The sequence below is a fragment of the Silene latifolia genome, chromosome 3, assembly GCF_048544455.1.
Source record: "Silene latifolia isolate original U9 population chromosome 3, ASM4854445v1, whole genome shotgun sequence".
Taxonomy (NCBI): domain Eukaryota; kingdom Viridiplantae; phylum Streptophyta; class Magnoliopsida; order Caryophyllales; family Caryophyllaceae; genus Silene; species Silene latifolia.
Window position 1 is genome coordinate 139,538,971 of NC_133528.1, and position 7,822 is coordinate 139,546,792.

Consider the following 7,822-nt stretch of genomic DNA (forward strand, 5'->3'; position numbering starts at 1 on the left):
TGACAAGAATGACAAGGGCAAAGGGAAGATGGAAGAATAGCCCGAGTCTTTATTTATTATTTATTATTATTATTATTGTTGTAATAAAAAGGTGGGGTTTTTAGAATCCTAGCCTATTTTATTTTTATTATGTAGCGTACTATTACTAGAAAATGAATGAAGTCAAAAAGGTTAAATGGTTATGAAACCGTTGTGATTTTCTATTTATTATTCTTGTCGAATTCCAAATGCAATGCAAATGTCTTTCTATTTACATTTAAAAAATAATGGGTTGTATCCTGCGAAGGATTGCCTACGTATTCATTAAAAAATGAAATCAAACCCTTGCGCGTAGTTCGAGTAAATGTAAAAGAATAATTGTTCAAAGCAAGAGCTTGTAATGAACTTAAAAAATAAGCATGAGCTTTTGCTTACTCTGAAGGTGCAGTTTAGTTTATTTGATGATACGAGGATGACAAACTTGTCAAAGTGCAAGAGCAAAGTGACATTAGCTTATTTCAGCTTGGCCAGAGGCCGTTTATTTAGTGCCACAAGAGCGACACGTGAGGTTACGCGAGGCGCGTTTTTGTTCCTATTCTAGGCATAGTGCCGTTTTAGTTGGTCAAGGTTTGTTGGGTTGGAAAACTCATTCCCGTCTAGGTCTGTGATTCTAACCGAACCTCCTGGAAGTATGGACTTGACTAGAAATGGTCCGTCCCAATTAGGTTTGAATTTTTCCCGTGGGTCAACAGGTAAAAGAGCTCTAACCGATTTGAGTACTAAGTCTCCTTCCTTGATGTTCCTTGGCTTAACCCTTTTGTTGAAAGCTTGTTTGATACGTGCTTGATATGTTTGGACATTATACAAGGCGCGTAGCCTACGTTCATCTAGGAGGATGAGTTCTTCATATCTATCCCTCTTCCAATCGGCTTCTGGGATTTGACTTTCGAGTAAAATACGCAAGGATGGTATCTCTAGCTCGACTGGTTGTACAGCTTCCATGCCGTAGGTCAAATAGAAAGGGATAGCCCCAGTGGGCGTCCTAACAGATGTACGATATCCCCATAAAGCAAAGGGTATCTTGCTTGGCCAATCTCGATAGTTGTCAATCATTTTCTTGAGAATTGTGACAACGTTCTTGTTTGTTGCCTCTACCGCGCCGTTAGTCTGTGGTCTATAGGGCGAAGAGTGGTGATGCCTAATTTTGTACTTGGCTAGCAATTGCTCAGTCTCGGCTTGGAAATGTGATCCATTATCACTAATGATATCATGTGGGCAACCGTATCGACAGATGATGTTGTTTTGTATGAACTTTGCCACATTTTTAGCCGCGAGACTAGTGTAGGAAGCCGCTTCCACCCATTTGGTAAAATAGTCGATTGCCATTAGGATGAAACAGTGACCTCCTATTCCGGCTGGGGTTATCTTCCCTATTATGTCAATTCCCCATGCAGCAAAAGGCCAAGGAGATGTCATCGTATAGAGCAATGAAGAAGGGACGTGTTGTACATTCCCGAAGATTTGGCAATTGTGGCAATGTCTTACGTATTTGATGCAATCGGATTCCATTGTGGTCCAATAATACCTCAAACGTGTGATTTTCTTTGCCATCATGGGCCCACTCATGTGAGGACCGCATTCTCCATCGTGGACTTCTTCCATCACCTTTCGTGCCTGTGAATGATCAAGGCAACGTAGGATTACACCAAGAGGTGTTCTTTTGTATAACTCTCCTTGCATGAGAACGTATTGGGAAGCTAGTAGGCGTATAGCATGTTGTCCCCTCTTGTCCATATCCGGTGGATAGGTACCGTTGAGCTTGAAATTTAGGATTGCTTAGAACCAGGGTTCCTGTGCGATTTCCTCTTCATCGGTGATTTGGTGTACATAAGCTGGTTCTGACCGTCGTGCGATGCATAAAGGCATTTCACCAATGTCATCTGGCATATTAATCAAAGATGTGAGTTTTGCAAGAGCATCTGCAAATTGATTTTCTTCCCGAGGTAGGTGTAGATATGTCACGTGATCAAAGAATTGGGCAACTTGGTCTATTCTAGCTTGGTAAGGTGCTAAGCTTTCGCTTCGAATTTTCCAAGATCCCGTGACTTGATTGATGATCAGGGATGAATCCCCATGTACTCGGAGGTTCTTAATGCCTAAGCTCATTGCCGCTTGTAGTCCAATTAGATAAGCTTCGTATTCTGCAGCATTGTTTGTCACCTCGAAGTCGAGTTTGACAGAGATTGGTGTATGCTCGCCTTCAGGAGAAATGAGCAACACTCCTATTCCAAATCCTCTTAAGTTAGATGCTCCATCAAAGTAAAGGTCCCAGGAGTCTACATCAGTTTGGAGTATATCCTCGTCTGGAAATGACCAAGTATCTATTGTTTGTGCACCATTGATGGGATTTTCTGCGAAGAATTCGGCAACGACACGACCTTTTATTACTTTCAGAGGCACGTATTTGAGAAAGAATTCTGAGAGCATCAAAGTCCATCTTGCTAGGCGTCCGTTGAGGACGGGTTTCTCGAAGAGGTATTTAACTTGATCCATTTTGGAGTATATTTTGACATATTAGCTAAGCATATAATGGCGTAGCTTCTTCGTTGCCCACACAAGAGCGAGGCATGTCTTTTCGAGTTGTGAGTATTTGCACTCGTACTCCAAGAACTTCTTACTAAGGTAGTAGATAGCTCTTTCTTCACTTCATACAGTTTGAGCTAGCATGACACCCATGGCTGTTTCGGTTACTGTGAGATATAAACCAAGAGGTTGATCTCGTTGAGGTGGCATGAGCACTGGTGGTTTAGCCAATATCTCTTTGATTCGGTCAAATGCCTTTTGACAATCATCATCCCACATGGTGTGGTCTGTTTTCTTGAGCTTCTTGAAGATAGGCTCACGAATCATGCTGAGTTTCGATATGAATAGACTTATATATTGCGCTTTTCCCAGGAATCCTCTGACTTCTTTTTCTGTTTGAGGTTGTGGCATTTCGATCAGAGCCTTGATCTTGGAAGGGTCTATTTCTATACCTCGTTGGCTAACGACGTATCCCAGGAGTTTGCCAGACGTTACTCCGAATGTGCATTTCTGAGGATTGAGCCTCATGTTGTACTTTCGTAGCCTTGCGAAAAATTTGCGAAGGTTCGCAATATGCCCCTCTATCCTTGGATTTGACAATCATGTCGTCTACGTATACCTCAACTTCTTTGTGCATCATGTCATGTAAGAGTGTAGTTGCGGTGCATTGATATGTAGCTCCGGCGTTGATCAATCCAAACGGCATGACCGTATAGCAATAGGTTCCCCATTGAGTGACAAAGACGGTTTTATGCATGTCTTCTATGGCCATCTTGATTTGGTTATAGCCCGCATACCCATCCATGAAGGATAGTAATGCGTGGTCTGCAGTATTGTCTACCAATATGTCGATGTGTGGTAGAGGGAAGTCGTCTTTAGGACTTGCTTTGTTTAAGTCCCTAAAATCAACACAAACGCGGATTCTCCCATCCTTTTTGGGTACAGGTACTATATTGACTACCCAGTCAGAATACTCGGAAACTTTGATGAACCCGGCTTTGAATTGCTTATCGACTTCTTCCTTAATCTTGAGAGCCCATTCCGTTCTCATCCGTCGAAGCTTCTGTTTTACAGGTTTGAAACCTGGCTTAATCGGGATTCTATGTTCGGCGATATCCCTGTCGATCCCTGGCATGTCTTTGTAGGACCAACCCTACAAAGAGAAAACGTCTTTGAACTCGTTTAGGAGGTCTATGAAATCGGCCCTTTCGGTTGAGCTCAAGGTAGTCCCTATCCTAAGTTCTTGGGGTTCTAGTTCGGTTCCTACATTAATGGGTTCGGTGTCCTCTATTACTGGTCCCCCTTCCCTTTCCTGTAGTATTTCTTTGGCTACGTAGGGAGGTATTTCGATTGAGTCTGGGTCCTGGTCATCCTCAGTATCATCGTAAACAGAATTGCACTCAAGATAACACAAAGAGTAAGCAGAAACTGATTTATTCATATTAAAGTTTGAGAAAAGTTGAAACAAAGAAGCCATCTGATCTGTGGTCAGTGGCGGCAAAGGGACAGTGGTTAGGACATTTCCCGAACTACTGTGACTACTCGAGGCTAAGCTAGGAGAAACAAAGGGAGTGGGGATGACGACAGGAGGAGACTCCCTAACGACTTCTCTAGACTCCGACTCTGACTCCGACTCTGACTCGAATTCATCGTCTTCTGGTTCTCCTTTGAGCATCTCTCCTTCTCCAGTGGTGAGCTTGAAGAGTCTTCCTTGATTGTTGGTCCACTTGATTGATTTTCTTCATCCTTCTGCTGACTTGCGTTAGTTTCTGTGATTAACGCGGTGGGGTTGAAGCGATCGTCTTGAAGTATCATGGTAATAATCTCATCCTGCGCGGCTCTAACTTTTTCTTTGACTAGGGAGTTCTCAATGAGGTACTCGTCCTCATCGTCATCGGCCCAAACTCCATTGACTGTAGCTAGTTCTCTCATGATCTCGTCTTCTAGTCGTGTGATTTAGTCGACTAGTTTTTCAACCACGGCGACTATTTCTTGCATAGTAGCATTTTGAGAGAATATTAGTGGCACATGCTCCTTAGGTGTCGCGTTATGTAAAGTTGTCACCACATTTTCTAATTCCCAAACTTGCCTATCCACACTCCTTGCCCATGTGATGAATTCGGAAATGGTAGGGGATATAGTAGAGTAGAACCTTTCATTCTCGATTGCATGGATTTCATCTTCAATTGGAGAAATGAGGTGTGAACAATCTAAGGTAGATTCGTCACTTGTAATCACTAGAACTCCAAGAGGATTCTGAGTGTTGTTGGATTTACCTCCCGGCGGTATTGGTAGTCGACCATCTTCAATCATGTCTTGAAGCACATTTTTCAATTTGTAGCATTTTTCTGTGTCATGCCCCTTACCCCTATGGTATTCACAGTATGAGTTCTCGTCCCAGAACTTGGATTTCTTTTCAGGTTCGGGAGTAGGTCCTATGGGTTGGAGTTTGCCTTGTTTCATTAACCTTTTAAGATCGTTGGAGTAAGTATCCCCAAGGTTTGTGAATTTCTTTGGTGGGGTACTTTTCTTGGATGGCTCGAGAAGGTTAACTTCATCAGTCTTACTAGTTGAGCCGTAAGAACGACTTGTTGAGCCTTGATATCCTCGACCTACCGTTTTGGACAAGAGCCCTTTATGGATGTCATCTTCAATCCTTGTCCCTAGTACGGTTAAGTCCTTGAAAGTTTTGATATTTTGGTATCTCAAATGATTGGCATAAATGGGTTTGAGATTGTCCACGAACTTCTCCACAAGGGTAGCCTCATCCGGGCCTTCAACTAGTTGGGTACTAGTCTTCCTCCACCTACTTAGGAAGTCGGTGAATCCTTCTTTGTCATTTTAGGTAAGAACCTCTAGAGTGCGCATGCTAACTTGGATCTCGGCATTATCCGCATTTTGCTTAGAAAACTCGATCGCGGCATCTTCCCAAGTAGCGATCTTCTTGTGTTCTAAAGAGTAGAACCATTGCTTCGGGATGGTGTCAAGAGATGAAGGAAAGATCCTTAAGAACATCTCGGGTTTGATGCCTTTGATAGACATGTAATCCTTGAAGGCACGGATGTGGTTCAGAGGGTTTTCGTGCCCCTTGAATTTAGGGATATCCGTCATATTGAAGTTTGTTGGCAATTTGGAGTTGACGGCCTCATACTTGCGATTATTCTCCCTATAAATGTCATCCCCTTTAAGGTACATTAATTGCTCCTCTAAGTATTGGAGTCTTTTCTCAGCTACAGTCAGCCTCATGAGAGGATTTTCGTCCTTGGATTCATCCGCGTAGTCACCTACTACTTCACTTTCATGAGGAGGCAATCTCCCCTCCACGGCATAGATCCGGCCCTCGATGGTGTCAAGGCGATCATACACTTGGTCTTGAGTAACTTGGATTTGAGCTAGTGCGGCTAGGATTCGATCATTACCATCTTGAAGTTAGTGGAGGTTTGTTTCGCTGGTTCCAGGCATCTTGAAAACTGGATAAGAGACCGATGACGAATCAAAACACGATTGACCATTCTAACACACTTGCTAAAAGAAGAAATGTTTTGACTCGTGAAGTGGGTGTGTGCCACTTGTGTTGAGTGAGCTTTGAAGAAAGGACAAAATTTTGAAAATGTGTATCCTAGTCAACTATAGTGTAGTTGTAGGAGTGGACTCGACGTGAGGTTTTAAAATGGGCTTGTGGCCCGAATTTTGACTCGACAAATGGACAGAGTTTCGACTAGGCTTTGCACTAATCCAATGGCCTTTTTCGAAATTTTGATTAAAAAAGGGTTTTGATTTTTGCAAAAATCGTCATGGTTTCGTTTAGAAATGGTGATCACGTAAGGTACAAACATTTATACAAGCATTATAACGGGATGCTGAGTGCATTTAAAAGGGTTTTGGTTTAAAGGGTGGGTTGCCATACCGAACCATCAAACCCGAAGTCTGTGGAGAGGCTCGTACCAAACAAGAGTAAGGCCGATTCCTAGTCCATTTCCTCAGGTAGTGAAGACCCTTAATACAAATAAGAGTAAGCATCATGGTATGGATGACGTCAATCGCTATCTATCCTTAGGCCCAAAAAAGAATTAGGAACGTTTAGATGGGACGATTGGTCGAATGGGTTGGGTTGGGCCTAGGAAGGCCGAATGAAACGGTCTAGGAAGACCGAGTTATGAAAACCAACAATTGTCTTGTATAAACTATTCCCTAACCTTGTTCAAGTTTCACCCTTGGCTACACGTAAGTGTATTATCCCCAGCGGAGTCGCCAAAGTGTGGACAGCGGGGGGCCCACGGGGGCGCTTGGGAGGAAGAGAACAAGCGTTTGCATTTTTGTTAGAGTCGCCACCAATTTTTATGGGAAATTGGAACCATTCGAATACCTCGTGCCATGTCAAGACACAAAGTAGAGACATGAACACCAAGCAATCATTACCCTTAGCATTATATGTCTAGAATGACTCTCGTGGATGCCAATGAACACGGATGTTCAGAGAGATCTGGAGTAAGGGGCGAGGGTACGTATTAGGAAGCTCTTTTGATCGAACACCTAATCCCGCCCGCCTCGATAGCGGCCTCTACTAATGATTAGGGAAATTGTCTATACTCAATATATGGTCGATTATATGCATGCAATGCAACATCCAAGTTTTAATCCTAACATGTGAGAATTAGGCTAAGTCGGTTAACACGTAATTAGCAAACAATTAATGTCGAGGTAGGATTTAATGTTCAATTGCATGTGAAAACATACAAATCATACAAGAAATAAGATAAATACAATAAAGAAAATTACAATAATGAAAATTACAATGGATTAGGCGATTTATGTCGAAAATACCTTCAAAACGGATAATTTGGAAAAAAACGAATAAAAGAATGAATCAAAAGAATTAACGAACAAGTCAGAAGGTGATAATACGGATAATAGTTAATTAACGTAAGCTAAATAAACTAGGTCAGGCAACAACGGAGTTCAGAGATAGAAATCATCCTGGAACAGGCGCAACAGGACTGCGCTCTCTGGAAGAGGCGCAGCAGTTGCTGCGTCTGTTCCAAGGGTGAGTTCTGGCTGTGAAGCCGGAACTGCAATTCGTTAATGTTAATTGGGTGATTCTAAGGATATATTATGATATTCGACTCCGATGAAAGTGATTAACAGGTTATTTACATGTGATTAATGGTCATAAAAGCGATAAACATGGATGAGACGGATTAAAGACGAATTATTTACACGAACGAATGATTGATTAGCGACATGAGTGAATGAAATAGGT